We start from the raw sequence: 17,159 nt of genomic DNA on the forward strand, positions 1-17,159 counted from the left end.
AGTCTTCTGGAACTTAAGTCGGCATCGTGCCTTTTGTCTTTAATTCCGATGCAATTTCTGTGCTTCATCGTCAATAAGAAGGTCGGAGGGATACAGTAAACCTGAAGTGAAGCATCGGAATCTGTAACCAGTGTCACAGGAATGGTTCAAAACATAGACAGTAGGAAGAGTCAGTCTTCTTGTACTTAAGTCGGCATTGTGCCTTTTCTATTTAATTCCGATGCAATTTCTGTATTTCATCGTCAATAAGAAGGTCCAAGGTATATAGTAAACCTGGAGTGAAGCATCGGAATCTATAACTAGTGTCACAGGAATGGTTTAACACATAGACAGTAAGATGAGTCAGTCTTCTTGTACTTAAGTCGGCATTGTGCCTTTTTTATTTACTTCCGATGCAATTTCTGTGTTTCATCGTCAATAAGAAGGTCCAAGTGATACAGTAACATGGAGTGAAGCATCGGAATCTATAACTAGCGTCACAGCAACGGTTCAAAACATCGACAGTAAGAAGAGTCAGTCTTCTTGTACTTAAGTCAGCATTGTGCATTTGGATTTAATTCCGATGCAATTTCTGTGTTCCATCGTCAATAAGAAGGTCCAAGGGATACATTAAACCTGAAGTGAAGCACTGGAATCTATAACTAGTGTCACATGAATGGTTCAAAACATAGTCAGTAAGAAGAGTCAGTCCTTTTGTACTTAACTCGGCATTGTGCATTTTGTATTTAATTCCGATGCAATATCTGTGATTCATCGTCAATAAGAAGGTCCAAGTGACACAGTAAACCTGGAGTGAAGCATCGGATTCTATAACTAGTGTCACAGATATGGTTCAAAACATAGATAGTGGGAAGAGTCAGTCTTCTTGTACTTAAGTCGGCATTGTGCCGTTTGTCTTTAATTCCGATGCAATTTCAATGCTTCATCGTCAATAAGGAGGTCGGAGGGATACAGTAAACCTGAAGTGAAGCATCGGAATCTGTAACTAGTGTCACAGGAATTGTTCAAAACATAGACAGTAGGAAGAGTCGGTCTTCTTGTACTTAAGTCGGCATTGTGCCTTTTCTATTTAATTCCGATGCAATTTCTGTATTTCATCGTCAATAAGAAGGTCCAAGGTATATAGTAAACCTGGAGTGAAGCATCGGAATCTATAACTAGTGTCACAGGAATGGTTCAAAACATAGACAGTAAGATGAGTCAGTCTTCTTGTACTTAAGTCGGCAAGGTGCCTTTTTTATTTAATTCCGATGCAATTTCTGTGTTTCATCGTCAATAAGAAGGTCCAAGTGATACAGTGACATGAAGTGAAGCATCGGAATCTATAACTAGTGTCACAGTAATGGTTCAAAACATCGACAGTAAGAAGAGTCAGTCTTGTTGTACTTAAGTCGGCATTGGCCTTTTGTATTTAATTCCGATGCAATTTCTGTGTTTCATCGTCAATACGAAGGTCCAAGGGATACAGTAAACCTGAAGTGAAGCACCAGAATCTATAACTAGTGTCACATGAATGGTTCAAAACATACTCAGTAAGAAGAGTCAGTCTTCTTGTACTTAAGTCGGCATTGTGCCTTTTGTATTTAATTCCGAAGCAATTTCTGTGTTTCATCGTTAATAAGAAGGTCCAAGGGATACAGTAAACCTGAAGTGAAGCACCGGAATCTATAACTAGTGTCACATGAATGGTTCAAAACATAGTCAGTAAGAAGAGTCAGTCTTCTTGTACTTAAATCGGCATTGTGCCTTTTGTATTTAATTCCAATGCAATATTTGTGTTTCATCGTCAATAAGCAGGTCCAAGGGATACAGTAAACCTGGAGAGAAGCCTCGGAATCTATAACTAGTGCCACATGAATGGTTCAAAACATAGACAGTAAGAAGAGTCAGTCTTCTTGTACTTAATTCGGCATTGTGCCTTTTGTATTTAACCCCGATGCAATTTCTGGGTTTCATCGTCAATAAGAAGGTCAGAGGGATACAGTAAACCTCAAGTGAGGCATCGGAATCTATAACTAGTGTCACAGGAATGGTTCAAAACCTAGTCAGTAAGAAGAGTCAGTCCTCTTGTACTTAAGTCGGCATTGGGCATTTTTAGTTAATTCCGATGCAATTTCTGTGTTTCATCGTAAATAAGAAGGTCAGAGGGATACAGTAAACCTGTAGTTATGCATCGGAATCTATAACTAGTTGTCACATGAATGGTTCAAAACATAGTCAGTAAGAAGAGTCAGTCTTCTTGTACTTAAATCGGCATTGTGCCTTTTGTATTTAATTCCAATGCAATATTTGTGTTTCATCGTCAATAAGCAGGTCCAAGGGATACAGTAAACCTGGAGAGAAGCCTCGGAATCTATAACTAGTGTCACAGGAATGGTTCAAAACATAGTCAGTAAGAAGAGTCAGTCCTCTTGTACTTAAGTCGGCATTGGGCATTTTTAGTTAATTCCGATGCAATTTCTGTGTTTCATCGTCAATAAGAAGGTCAGAGGGATACAGTAAACCTGTAGTTATGCATCGGAATCTATAACTAGTGTCACAGGAATGGTTCAAAACATAGTCATTAAGAAGGGTCAGTCTTCTTGTACTTAAGTCGGCATTGTGCCTTTTCTATTTAATTCCCATGCAATTTCTGTGTTTTATCGTCAATAAGAAGGTCCAAGGGATACAGTAAACCTGGAGTGAGGCATCGGAACCTATAACTAGTGTCACAGGAATGGTTCAAAGCATAGACAGTGGGAACGTCAGTCTTCTTGTACTTAAGTCGGCATTGTGCCTTTTGTCTTTAATTCCGATGCAATTTCTGTGTTTCATCGTCAATAAGAAGGTCGTAGGGATACAGTAAACCAGAAGTGAAGCATCTGAATCTATAACTAGTGTCGCAGGAATGATTCAAAACATAGACAGTAAGATGAGTCGGTCTTCTTGTACTTAAGTCGGCATTGTGCTTTTTTTTATTTAATTCCGATGCAATTTCTGTGTTTCATCGTCAATAAGAAGGTCCAAGTGATACAGTAACATGGAGTGAAGCATCGGAATCTATAACTAGTCTCACAGTAATGGTTCAAATCATCGACAGTAAGGAGAGTCATTCTTCTTGTACTTAAGTCGGCATTGTGCCTTTTCTATTTAATTCCGATGCAATATCTGTATGCCGTCGTCAATAAGAAGGTCCAAGGTATATAGTAAACCTGGAGTGAAGCATTGGAATCTATAACTAGTGTCACAGGAATGGTTCAAAACATAGACAGTAAGATGAGTCAGTCTTCTTGTACTTAAGTCGGCATTGTGCCTTTTGTATTTAATTCCGATGTAATTTCTGTGTTTTATCGTCAATAAGAAGGACAGAGGGATACAGTAAGCTTGAAGTGAAGCTTCGGAATATTTAACTTGTCTCACAGGAATGGTTCAAAACATAGACAGTAAGAAGAGTCAGTTTTCTTGTACTTAAGTCGGCATTGTGACTTTTGTATTTAATTCCGATGCAATTTCGGTGTTTCATCGACAATAAGAGGGTCAGAGGGATACAAAAAACCCGAAGTGAAGCATCGGAATCTATAACTGGTATTACAGGAATGGTTCAAACATAGACAGTAAGAAGAGTCAGTTTTCTTGTACTTAAGTCGGCATTGTGCCTTTTGTATTTAATTAGGATGCAATTTCTGTGTTTCGTCGTCAATAATAAGGTCCAAGGGATACAGTAAACCTGAAGTGAAGCATCGGAATCTAAAACCGGTGTCACAGGAAAGGTTCATAACATAGACAGTAAGAAGAGCCAGTTATCTTGTACCTAAGTAGGCATTGTGCCTTTTGTATTTAATTCCTATGCAATTTCTGTGTTTCATCGTGAATAAGAAAGTCAGAGGGATACAGTAAAGCTGAAGTCAAGCATCGGAATCTATAACTAGTGTCACAGGAATGGTTCAAACATAGACAGTAAGAAGAGTTAGTTTTCTTGTATTTAAGTCGGCATTGTGCCTTTTGTATATAATTCCGATGCAGTTTCTGTGTTTCATCGTCAGTAATAAGGTCCAAGAGATACAGTAAACCTGAAGTGAAGCATCGGAATCTAAAACCGGTCTCACAGGAAAGGTTCATAGCATAGACAGTAAGAAGCGCCAGTCGTCTTGTAATTGAGTCGGCATTGTGCATTTGTATTTAATTCCGATGCAATTTCTGTGTTTCATCGTCAATATGACGGTCAGCGGGATTCAGTAAACCTGAAGTGAAGAATCGGAATCTATAACTAGTGTCACAGGAATGGTTCAAAACATAGACGGTAGGAAGAGTCAGTCTTCTTGTACTTAAGTCGGCATTGTGCCTTTTGTATTTAATACCGATGCAATATCTGTGTTTCATCGTCAATAAGAAGGTCAGAGGGATACAGTAAACCTGAAGTGAAGCATCGGAATCTATAAATAGTGGCACAGGAATGGTTCAAAACATAGACAGTAAGAAGAGTCAGTTATATTGTACTTAAGTAGGCATTGTGCCTTTTGTATTTAATTCCGATGCAATTTCTGTGTTTCATCGTGAATAAGAAAGTCAGAGGGATACTGTAAACCTGAAGTCAAGCATCGGAATCTATAACTAGTGTCACAGTAATGGTTCAAAACATCGACAGTAAGAAGAGTCAGTCTTCTTGTATTTGAGTCGGCATTGTGCCTTTTGTATTTAATTCCGATGCAATTTCTGTGTTTCATCGTCAATAAGAAGATCAGCGGGATTCAGTAAACCTGAAGTGAAGAATCGGAATCTATAACTAGTGTCACAGGAATGGTTCAAAACATAGACAGTAAGAAGAGTCAGTCTTCTTGTACTTAAGTCGGCATTGAGCCTTTTGTATATAATTCCGATGCAATTTCTGTGTTTCATCGTCAATAAGAAGGTCAGAGGGATACAGTAAGCTTGAAGTGAAGCATCGGAATACGTAACTTGTCTCACAGGAATGGTTCAAAACATAGACAGTAAGAAGAGTCAGTTTTCTTGTATTTAAGTGGACATTGTGTCTTTTGTATTTAATTCCGATGAAATATCTGTGTTTCATCGTCAATAAGAAGGTCAGATGGATACAGAAAGCCTGAAGTGAAGCATCGGAATCTATAACTAGTGTCACAGGAATGGTTCAAAAGATAGACAGTAAGAAGAGTCAGTTTTTTTGTACTTAAGACGGCACTGTGCTTTTGTATTTAATTCCGATGCAATATCTGTGTTTCATCGTCAATAAGACGGTCAGAGGGATACAGTAAACCTGAAGTGAAGCATCGGAAACTATAACTAGTGTCACAGGAAAGGTTCAAAACATAGACAGTAAGAAGTGTCAGTTTTCTTGTACTTAAGTCGGCATTGTGCCTTTTGTATTTAATTCCGAAGCAGTATCATTGTTTCATTGTCAATAAGAAGGTCAGGGGGATACAGTAAACCTGAAGAGAAGCATCGGAATCTATAACTAGTGTCACAGGAATGGTTCAAAACATAGACGGTAAGAAGAACCAGTCTTCTTGTACTTGAGTCGGCATTGTGTCTGTTGTATTTAATTCCGATGCAATTTCTGTGTTTCATCGACAATAAGGAGGTCAGAGGCATACAGCAAACCTGAAGTGAAGCATCGGAATCTATAACTAGTGTCACAGGAATGGTTCAAAACATAGCCAGTAAGAAGAGTCAGTTTCCTTGTACATAAGTCGACATTGTGCCTTTTGTATTTAATTCCGATGTGATTTCTGTGTTTCATCGTCAATAAGAAGGTCAGAGGGATACAGTAAACCTGAAGAGAAGCATCGGAATTTATAACTAGTGTCACAGGAATGGTTCAAAACATAGACGGTAAGAAGAGCCAGTCTTCTTGTACTTGAGTCGGCATTGTGCCTTTTGTATTTAATTCCGATGCAATTTCTGTGTTTCATCGACAATAAGGAGGTCAGAGGGATACAGTAAACCTGAAGTGAAGCATCGGAATCTATAACTAGTGTCACAGGAATGGTTCAAAACATAGACAGTAAGAAGAGCCAGTCTTCTTGTACTTGAGTCGGAATTGTGCCTTTTATATTTAATTCCGATGCAATTTCTGTGTTTCATCGTCAATATGAGGGTCAGAGGGATACAGTAAAGCTGAAGTGAAGCATCGGAATCTAAAACTAGTGTCACAGGAATGGTTCAAAACATAGAGAGTAAGATGAGACAGTCTTCTTGTACTTAAGTTGGCATTGAGCCTTTTGTATTTAATTCCGATGCAATTTCTGTGTTTCATCGTCAATATAAGGTCAGAGGTATACAGTAAACCTGAAGTGAAGCATCGGAATCTATAACTAGTGTCACAGGAATGGTTCAAAACATAGACAGTAAAAAGAGTCAGTTTCCTTGTACATAAGTCGGCATTGTGCCTTTTGTATTTAATTCCGATGCGATTTCTGTGTTTCATCGTCAATAAGAAGGTCAGAGGGATACAGTAAACCTGAAGTGAAGCATCGGAATCTATATCTAGTGTCACAGGATTGGTTCAACACATAGACAGAAAGAAGAGTCAGTTTTCTTGTACTAAAGTCGGCATTGTGACTTTTGTATTTAATTCCGATGCAATTTCTGTGTTTCATCGACAATAAGAGGGTCAGAGGGATACAAAAAACCCGAAGTGATGCATCGGAATCTATAACTGGTGTCACAGGAATGGTTCAAACATAGACAGTAAGAAGAGTCAGTTTTCTTGCACTTAAGTCGGCATTGTGCATTTGTATTTAATTCCGATGTAATTTCTGTGTTTCGTCGTCAATAATAAGGTCCAAGGGATACAGTAAACCTGAAGTGAAGCATCGGAATCTAAAACCGGTGTCACAGGAAAGGTTCATAACATAGACAGTAAGAAGAGCCAGTCTTCTTGTATTTGAGTCGGCATTGTGCCTTTTGTATTTAATTCCGACGCAATTTCTGTGTTTCATCGTCAATAAGAAGGTGAGCGGGATTCAGTAAACCTGAAGTGAAGCATCGGACTCTATATCTAGTGTCACAGGATTGGTTCAACACATACACAGAAAGAAGAGTCAGTTTTCTTGTACTTAAGTTGGCATTGTGACTTTTGTATTTAATTCCGATGCAATTTCTGTGTTTCATCGACAATAAGAGGGTCAGAGGGATACAAAAAACCCGAAGTGATGCATCGGAATCTATAACTAGTGTCACAGGAATGGTTCAAAACATAGACAGTAAGAAGAGTAAGTCTTCTTGTACTTAAGTCGGCATTGTGCCTTTTGTATTTAATTCCGATGCAATTTCTGTGTTTCATCGTCAATAAGAAGGTCAGAGGGATACAGTAAGCTTGAAGTGAAGCATCGGAATATGTAACTTGTCTCACAGGAATGGTTCAAATCAGAGACAGTAAGAAGACTCAGTTTTCTTGTACTTAAGTGCGCATTGTGTATTTTGTATTTAATTCCGATGAAATATCTGTGTTTCATCGACAATAAGAAGGTCAGATGGAAACAGTAAACCTGAAGTGAAGCATCGGAATCTATAACTAGTGTCACAGGAATGGTTAAAAACATAGACAGTAAGAAGAGTCAGTTTTCTTGTACTTAAGACGACATTGTGCTTTTGTATTTAATTCCGATGCAATATCTGTGTTTCATCGTCAATAAGAAGGTCAGAGGGATACAATAAACCTGATGTGAAGCATCGGAATCTATAACTAGTGGCACAAGAATGGTTCAAAACATAGACAGTAAGGAGAATCAGTTATCTTGTACTTAAGTAGGCATTGTGCCTTTTGTACTTAATTCCGATGCAATTTCTGTGTTTCATCGTCAATAAGAAGGTCATCGGGATACAGTAAACCTGAAGTGAAGCATCGGAATCTATAACTAGTGTCACAGGAATGGTTCAAAACACAGACGGTAACAAGAGCCAGTCTTCTTGTTCTTGAGTCGGCATTGTGCCTTTTGTATTTAATTCCGATGCAATTTCTGTGTTTCATCGACAATACGGAGGTGAGAGGGATACAGTAAACCTGAAGTGAAGCATCGGAATCTATAACTAGTGTCACAGGAATGGTTCAAAGCATAGTCAGTAAGAAGAGTCAGTCTTCTTGTACTTAAGTCGGCATTGTGCCTTTTGTATTTAATTCCGATGCAATTTCTGTGTTTCATCGTCAATAAGAAGGTCAGAGGGATACAGTAAACCTGAAGTGAAGCATCGGAAACCATAACTAGTGTCACAGGAGTGGTTCAAAACATAGACAGTAAGAAGAGTCAGTTTTCTTGTACTTAAGTCGGCATTGTGACTTTTGTATTTAATTCCGATGCAATTTCGGTGTTTCATCGACAATAAGAGGGTCAGAGGGATACAAAAAACCCGAAGTGAAGCATCGGAATCTATAACTGGTATCACAGGAATGGTTCAAACATAGACAGTAAGAAGAGTCAGTTTTCTTGTACTTAAGTCGGCATTGTGCCTTTTGTATTTAATTAGGATGCAGTTTCTGTGTTTCGTCGTCAATAATAAGGTCCAAGGGATACAGTAAACCTGAAGTGAAGCATCGGAATCTAAAACCGGTGTCACAGGAAAGGTTCATAACATAGACAGTAAGAAGAGCCAGTTATCTAGTACTTAAGTAGGCATTGTGCCTTTTGTATTTAATTCCGATACAATTTCTGTGTTTAATCGTGAATAAGAAAGTCAGAGGGATACAGTAAAACTGAAGTCAAGCATCGGAATCTATAACTAGTGTCACAGCAATGGTTCAAACATAGACACTGAGAAGAGTCAGTTTTCTTGTATTTAAGTCGGCATTGTGCCTTTTGTATATAATTCTGATGCAATTTCTGTGTTTCATCGTCAATAATAAGGTCCAAGAGATACAGTAAACCTGAAGTGAAGCATCGGAATCAAAAACCGGTCTCACAGGAAAGGTTCATAGCATAGACAGTAAGAAGCGCCAGTCGTCTTGTATTTGAGTCGGCATTGTGCATTTGTATTTAATTCCGATGCAATTTCTGTATTTCATCGTCAATATGACGGTCAGCGGGATTCAGTAAACCTGAAGTGAAGAATCGGAATCTATAACTAGTGTCACAGGAATGGTTCAAAACATAGACAGTAGGAAGAGTCAGTCTTCTTGTACTTAAGTCGGCATTGTGCCTTTTGTATTTAATTCCGATGCAATATCTGAGTTTCATCGTCAATAAGAAGGTCAGAGGGATACAGTAAACCTGAAGTGAAGCATCGGAATCTATAAATAGTGAACAGGAATGGTTCAAAACATAGACAGTAAGAAGAGTCAGTTATCTTGTACTTAAGTAGGCATTGTGCCATTTGTATTTAATTCCGATGCAATTTCTGTGTTTCATCGTGAATAAGAAAGTCAGAGGGATACTGTAAACCTTAAGTCAAGCATCGGAATCTATAACTAGTGTCACAGGAATGGTTCAAACATAGACAGTAAGAAGAGTCAGTCTTCTTGTACTTAAGTCGGCATTTAGCCTTTTGTATATAATTCCGATGCAATTTCTGTGTTTCATCGTCAATAAGAAGGTCAGAGGGATACAGTAAACCTGAAGAGAAGCATCGGAATTTATAACTAGTGTCACAGGAATGGTTCAAAACATAGACGGTAAGAAGAGCCAGTCTTCTTGTACTTGAGTCGGCATTGTGCCTTTTGTATTTAATTCCGATGCAATTTCTGTGTTTCATCGACAATAAGGAGGTCAGAGGGATACAGTAAACCTGAAGTGAAGCATCGGAATCTATAACTAGTGTCACAGGAATGGTTCAAAACATAGACAGTAAGAAGAGCCAGTCTTCTTGTACTTGAGTCGGAATTGTGCCTTTTATATTTAATTCCGATGCAATTTCTGTGTTTCATCGTCAATATGAGGGTCAGAGGGATACAGTAAAGCTGAAGTGAAGCATCGGAATCTAAAACTAGTGTCACAGGAATGGTTCAAAACATAGAGAGTAAGATGAGACAGTCTTCTTGTACGTAAGTTGGCATTGAGCCTTTTGTATTTAATTCCGATGCAATTTCTGTGTTTCATCGTCAATATAAGGTCAGAGGTATACAGTAAACCTGAAGTGAAGCATCGGAATCTATAACTAGTGTCACAGGAATGGTTCAAAACATAGACAGTAAAAAGAGTCAGTTTCCTTGTACATAAGTCGGCATTGTGCCTTTTGTATTTAATTCCGATGCGATTTCTGTGTTTCATCGTCAATAAGAAGGTCAGAGGGATACAGTAAACCTGAAGTGAAGCATCGGAATCTATATCTAGTGTCACAGGATTGGTTCAACACATAGACAGAAAGAAGAGTCAGTTTTCTTGTACTAAAGTCGGCATTGTGACTTTTGTATTTAATTCCGATGCAATTTCTGTGTTTCATCGACAATAAGAGGGTCAGAGGGATACAAAAAACCCGAAGTGATGCATCGGAATCTATAACTGGTGTCACAGGAATGGTTCAAACATAGACAGTAAGAAGAGTCAGTTTTCTTGCACTTAAGTCGGCATTGTGCATTTGTATTTAATTCCGATGTAATTTCTGTGTTTCGTCGTCAATAATAAGGTCCAAGGGATACAGTAAACCTGAAGTGAAGCATCGGAATCTAAAACCGGTGTCACAGGAAAGGTTCATAACATAGACAGTAAGAAGAGCCAGTCTTCTTGTATTTGAGTCGGCATTGTGCCTTTTGTATTTAATTCCGACGCAATTTCTGTGTTTCATCGTCAATAAGAAGGTGAGCGGGATTCAGTAAACCTGAAGTGAAGCATCGGACTCTATATCTAGTGTCACAGGATTGGTTCAACACATAGACAGAAAGAAGAGTCAGTTTTCTTGTACTTAAGTTGGCATTGTGACTTTTGTATTTAATTCCGATGCAATTTCTGTGTTTCATCGACAATAAGAGGGTCAGAGGGATACAAAAAACCCGAAGTGATGCATCGGAATCTATAACTAGTGTCACAGGAATGGTTCAAAACATAGACAGTAAGAAGAGTAAGTCTTCTTGTACTTAAGTCGGCATTGTGCCTTTTGTATTTAATTCCGATGCAATTTCTGTGTTTCATCGTCAATAAGAAGGTCAGAGGGATACAGTAAGCTTGAAGTGAAGCATCGGAATATGTAACTTGTCTCACAGGAATGGTTCAAATCAGAGACAGTAAGAAGACTCAGTTTTCTTGTACTTAAGTGCGCATTGTGTATTTTGTATTTAATTCCGATGAAATATCTGTGTTTCATCGACAATAAGAAGGTCAGATGGAAACAGTAAACCTGAAGTGAAGCATCGGAATCTATAACTAGTGTCACAGGAATGGTTAAAAACATAGACAGTAAGAAGAGTCAGTTTTCTTGTACTTAAGACGACATTGTGCTTTTGTATTTAATTCCGATGCAATATCTGTGTTTCATCGTCAATAAGAAGGTCAGAGGGATACAATAAACCTGATGTGAAGCATCGGAATCTATAACTAGTGGCACAAGAATGGTTCAAAACATAGACAGTAAGGAGAATCAGTTATCTTGTACTTAAGTAGGCATTGTGCCTTTTGTACTTAATTCCGATGCAATTTCTGTGTTTCATCGTCAATAAGAAGGTCATCGGGATACAGTAAACCTGAAGTGAAGCATCGGAATCTATAACTAGTGTCACAGGAATGGTTCAAAACACAGACGGTAACAAGAGCCAGTCTTCTTGTTCTTGAGTCGGCATTGTGCCTTTTGTATTTAATTCCGATGCAATTTCTGTGTTTCATCGACAATACGGAGGTGAGAGGGATACAGTAAACCTGAAGTGAAGCATCGGAATCTATAACTAGTGTCACAGGAATGGTTCAAAGCATAGTCAGTAAGAAGAGTCAGTCTTCTTGTACTTAAGTCGGCATTGTGCCTTTTGTATTTAATTCCGATGCAATTTCTGTGTTTCATCGTCAATAAGAAGGTCAGAGGGATACAGTAAACCTGAAGTGAAGCATCGGAAACCATAACTAGTGTCACAGGAGTGGTTCAAAACATAGACAGTAAGAAGAGTCAGTTTTCTTGTACTTAAGTCGGCATTGTGACTTTTGTATTTAATTCCGATGCAATTTCGGTGTTTCATCGACAATAAGAGGGTCAGAGGGATACAAAAAACCCGAAGTGAAGCATCGGAATCTATAACTGGTATCACAGGAATGGTTCAAACATAGACAGTAAGAAGAGTCAGTTTTCTTGTACTTAAGTCGGCATTGTGCCTTTTGTATTTAATTAGGATGCAGTTTCTGTGTTTCGTCGTCAATAATAAGGTCCAAGGGATACAGTAAACCTGAAGTGAAGCATCGGAATCTAAAACCGGTGTCACAGGAAAGGTTCATAACATAGACAGTAAGAAGAGCCAGTTATCTAGTACTTAAGTAGGCATTGTGCCTTTTGTATTTAATTCCGTTACAATTTCTGTGTTTAATCGTGAATAAGAAAGTCAGAGGGATACAGTAAAACTGAAGTCAAGCATCGGAATCTATAACTAGTGTCACAGCAATGGTTCAAACATAGACACTGAGAAGAGTCAGTTTTCTTGTATTTAAGTCGGCATTGTGCCTTTTGTATATAATTCTGATGCAATTTCTGTGTTTCATCGTCAATAATAAGGTCCAAGAGATACAGTAAACCTGAAGTGAAGCATCGGAATCAAAAACCGGTCTCACAGGAAAGGTTCATAGCATAGACAGTAAGAAGCGCCAGTCGTCTTGTATTTGAGTCGGCATTGTGCATTTGTATTTAATTCCGATGCAATTTCTGTATTTCATCGTCAATATGACGGTCAGCGGGATTCAGTAAACCTGAAGTGAAGAATCGGAATCTATAACTAGTGTCACAGGAATGGTTCAAAACATAGACAGTAGGAGGAGTCAGTCTTCTTGTACTTAAGTCGGCATTGTGCCTTTTGTATTTAATTCCGATGCAATATCTGAGTTTCATCGTCAATAAGAAGGTCAGAGGGATACAGTAAACCTGAAGTGAAGCATCGGAATCTATAAATAGTGAACAGGAATGGTTCAAAACATAGACAGTAAGAAGAGTCAGTTATCTTGTACTTAAGTAGGCATTGTGCCATTTGTATTTAATTCCGATGCAATTTCTGTGTTTCATCGTGAATAAGAAAGTCAGAGGGATACTGTAAACCTTAAGTCAAGCATCGGAATCTATAACTAGTGTCACAGGAATGGTTCAAACATAGACAGTAAGAAGAGTCAGTCTTCTTGTACTTAAGTCGGCATTTAGCCTTTTGTATATAATTCCGATGCAATTTCTGTGTTTCATCGTCAATAAGAAGGTCAGAGGGATACAGTAAGCTTGAAGTGAAGCATCGGAATATGTAACTTGTCTCAACGGAATGGTTCAAAACATAGACAGTAAGAAGAGTCAGTTTTCTTGTACTTAAGTGGACATTGTGTCTTTTGTATTTAATTCCGATGCAATATCTGTGTTTCATCGTCAATAAGAAGGTCAGATGGATACAGTAAACCTGAAGTGAAGCATCGGAATCTATAACTAGTGTCACAGGAATGGTTCAAAAAATAGGCAGTAAGAAGAGTCAGTTTTCTTGTACTTAAGACGGCATTGTGCTTTTGTATTTAATTCCGATGCAATATCTGTGTTTCATCGTCAATAAGAAGGTCAGAGGGATACAGTAAACCTGAAGTGAAGCATCGGAATCTATAACTAGTGTCACAGGAATGGTTCAAAACATAGACAGTAAGAAGTGTCAGTTTTCTTGTACTTAAGTCGGCATTGTGCATTTTGTATTTAATTCCGATGCAATATCTTTGTTTCATCGTCAATAAGAAGGTCAGGGGGATACAGTAAACCTGAAGAGAAGCATCGGAATCTATAACTAGTGTCACAGGAATGGTTCAAAACATAGACAGTAAGAAGATTTAGTTTCCTTGTACATAAGTCGACATTGTGCCTTTTGTATTTAATTCCGATGCGATTTCTGTGTTTCGTCGTCAATAACAAGGTCCAAGGGATACAGTACACCTGAAGTGAAGCATCGGAATCTAAAACCGGTGTCACAGGAAAGGTTCATAACATAGACAGTAAGAAGAGCCAGTTATCTTGTACTTAAGTAGGCATTGTGCCTTTTGTATTTAATTCCGATACAATTTCTGTGTTTAATCGTGAATAAGAATGTCAGAGGGATACAGTAAAGCTGAAGTCAAGCATCGGAATCTATAACTAGTGTCACAGCAATGGTTCAAACATAGACAGTAAGAAGAGTCAGTTTTCTTGTATTTAAGTCGGCATTGTGCCTTTTGTATATAATTCCGATGCAGTTTCTGTGGTTCATCTTCAATAATAAGGTCCAAGGGATACAGTAAACCTGAAGTGAAGCATCGGAATCTAAAACCGGTCTCACAGGAAAGGTTCATAGCATAGACAGTAAGAAGCGCCAGTCGTCTTGTATTTGAGTCGGCATTGTGCATTTGTATTTAATTCCGATGCAATTTCTGTGTTTCATCGTCAATATGACGGTCAGCGGGATTCAGTAATCCTGAAGTGAAGAATCGGAATCTATAACTAGTGTCACAGAAATGGTTCAAAACATAGACGGTAGGAAGAGTCAGTCTTCTTGTACTTAAGTCGGCATTGTGCCTTTTGTATTTAATTCCGATGCAATATCTGAGTTTCATCGTCAATAAGAAGGTCAGAGGGAAACAGTAAACCTGAAGTGAAGCATCGGATTCTATAAATAGTGGCACAGGAATGGTTCAAAACATAGACAGTAAGAAGAGTCAGTTATCTTGTACTTAAGTAGGCATAGTGCCATTTGTATTTAATCCGATGCAATTTCTGTGTTTCATCGTGAATAAGAAAGTCAGAGGGATACTGTAAACCTGAAGTCAAGCATCGGAATCTATAACTAGTGTCACAGGAATGGTTCAAACGTAGACAGTAAGAAGAGTCAGTCTTCCTGTACTTAAGTCGGCATTGAGCCTTTTGTATATAATTCCGATGCATTTTCTGTGTTTAATCGTCAATAAGAAGGTCAGAGGGATACAGTAAGCTTGAAGTGAAGCATCGGAATATGTACCTTGTCTCACAGGAATGGTTCAAAACATAAGACAGTAAGAAGAGTCAGTTTTCTTGTACTTAAGTGGACATTTTGATTTTTTTATTTAATTCCGATGCAATATCTTTGTTTCATCGTCAATAAGAAGGTCAGGGGGGGTACAGTAAACCTGAAGAGAAGCATCGGAATCTATAACTAGTGTCACAGGAATGGTTCAAAAAATAGACGGTAAGAAGAGCCAGTCTTCTTGTACTTGAGTCGGCATTGTGCCTTTTGTATTTAATTCCGATGCAATTTCTGTGTTTCATCGACAATAAGGAGGTCAGAGGGATACAGTAAACCTGAAGTGAAGCATCGGAATCTAAAACTAGTGTCACAGGAATGGTTCAAAACATAGAGAGTATGATGAGACAGTCTTCTTGTACTTAAGTTGGCATTGAGCCTTTTGTATTTAATTCCGATGCAATTTCTGTGTTTCATCGTCAATATAAGGTCAGAGGTATACAGTAAACCTAAAGTGAAGCATCGGAATCTATATCTAGTGTCACAGGATTGGTTCAACACATAGACAGATAGAAGAGTCAGTTTTCTTGTACTTAAGTCGGCATTGTGCCTTTTGTATTTAATTCCGATGAAATATCTGTGTTTCATCGTCAATAAGAAGGTCAGATGGAAACAGTAAACCTGAAGTGAAGCATCGGAATCTATAACTAGTGTCACAGGAATGGTTAAAAACATAGACAGTAAGAAGAGTCAGTTTTCTTGTAGTTAAGACGGCATTGTGCTTTTGTATTTAATTCCGATGCAATATCTGTGTTTCATCGTCAATAAGAAGGTCAGAGGGATACAATAAACCTGATGTGAAGCATCGGAATCTATAACTAGTGGCACAGGAATGGTTCAAAACATAGACAGTAAGAAGAGTCAGTTATCTTGTACTTAAGTAGGCATTGTGCCTTTTGTATTTAATTCCGATGCAATTTCTGTGTTTCATCGTCAATAAGAAGGTCAGCGGGATACAGTAAACCTGAAGTGAAGCATCGGAATCTATAACTAGTGTCACAGGAATGGTTCAAAACATAGACCGTAAGAAGAGCCAGTCTTCTTGTACTTGAGTCGGCATTGTGCCTTATGTTTTTAATTCCGATGCAATTTCTGTGTTTCATCGACAATAAGGAGGTCAGAGGGATACAGTAAACCTGAAGTGAAGCATCGGAATCTATAACTAGTGTCACAGGAATGGTTCAAAACATAGACAGTAAGAAGAGCCAGTCTTCTTGTACTTGAGTCGGAATTGTGCCTTTTATATGTAATTCCGATTCAATTTCTGTGTTTCATCGTCAATAAGAAGGTCCGAGGGCTACAGTAAAGCTGAAGTGAAGCATCGGGATCTATAACTAGTGTCACATGAATGGTTCAATCATAGTCAGTAAGAAGAGTCAGTCTTCTTGTACTTAAGTCAGCATTGTGCGTTTTGTATTTAATTCCGATGCAATTTATGTCTTTAATCGTCAATAAGAATGTCCAAGGGATACTGTAAACCTGATGTGAAGCATCGGAATCTATAACTAGTGTCACAGGGATGGTTCAAAACATAGACAGTAGGAAGAGTTAGTCTTCTTGTACTTATGTCGGCATTGTGCTTTTGGAATTTAATTCCGAAGCTATTTCTGTGTTTCATCGTCAATAAGAAGGTAAGAGGGATACAGTAAACCTGAAGTAAAGCATCGGAATCTATAACTACTGTCACAGGAGTGGTTCAAAACATAGTCAGTAAGAAGAGTCAGCCTTCTTGCACTCGAGTCGGTATTGTGTCTTTTGTATTTAATTCCGATGCAATTTATGTCTTATATCTTCAATAAGAAGGTCCAAGGAATACAGTAAAACTGAAGTGAAGCATCGGAATCTATAACTAGTGTCACAGGAATGGTTCAAAGCATAGACAGTAGGGAGAGTCAGTCTTCTTGTACTTAAGTCGGCATTGTGTCAATTGTATTTAATTCCGGTGCAATTTCTGTGTTTCATCGTCAATAAGAAGGTCCAAGGGATATAGTAAACCTGGAGTGAAGCATCGGAATCTATAACTAGTGTCACAGGAATGGTTCTAAACATAGACAGTAAG

This window comes from Schistocerca piceifrons, unplaced genomic scaffold (genome assembly GCF_021461385.2).
Source record: "Schistocerca piceifrons isolate TAMUIC-IGC-003096 unplaced genomic scaffold, iqSchPice1.1 HiC_scaffold_2275, whole genome shotgun sequence".
Lineage (NCBI taxonomy): Eukaryota > Metazoa > Arthropoda > Insecta > Orthoptera > Acrididae > Schistocerca > Schistocerca piceifrons.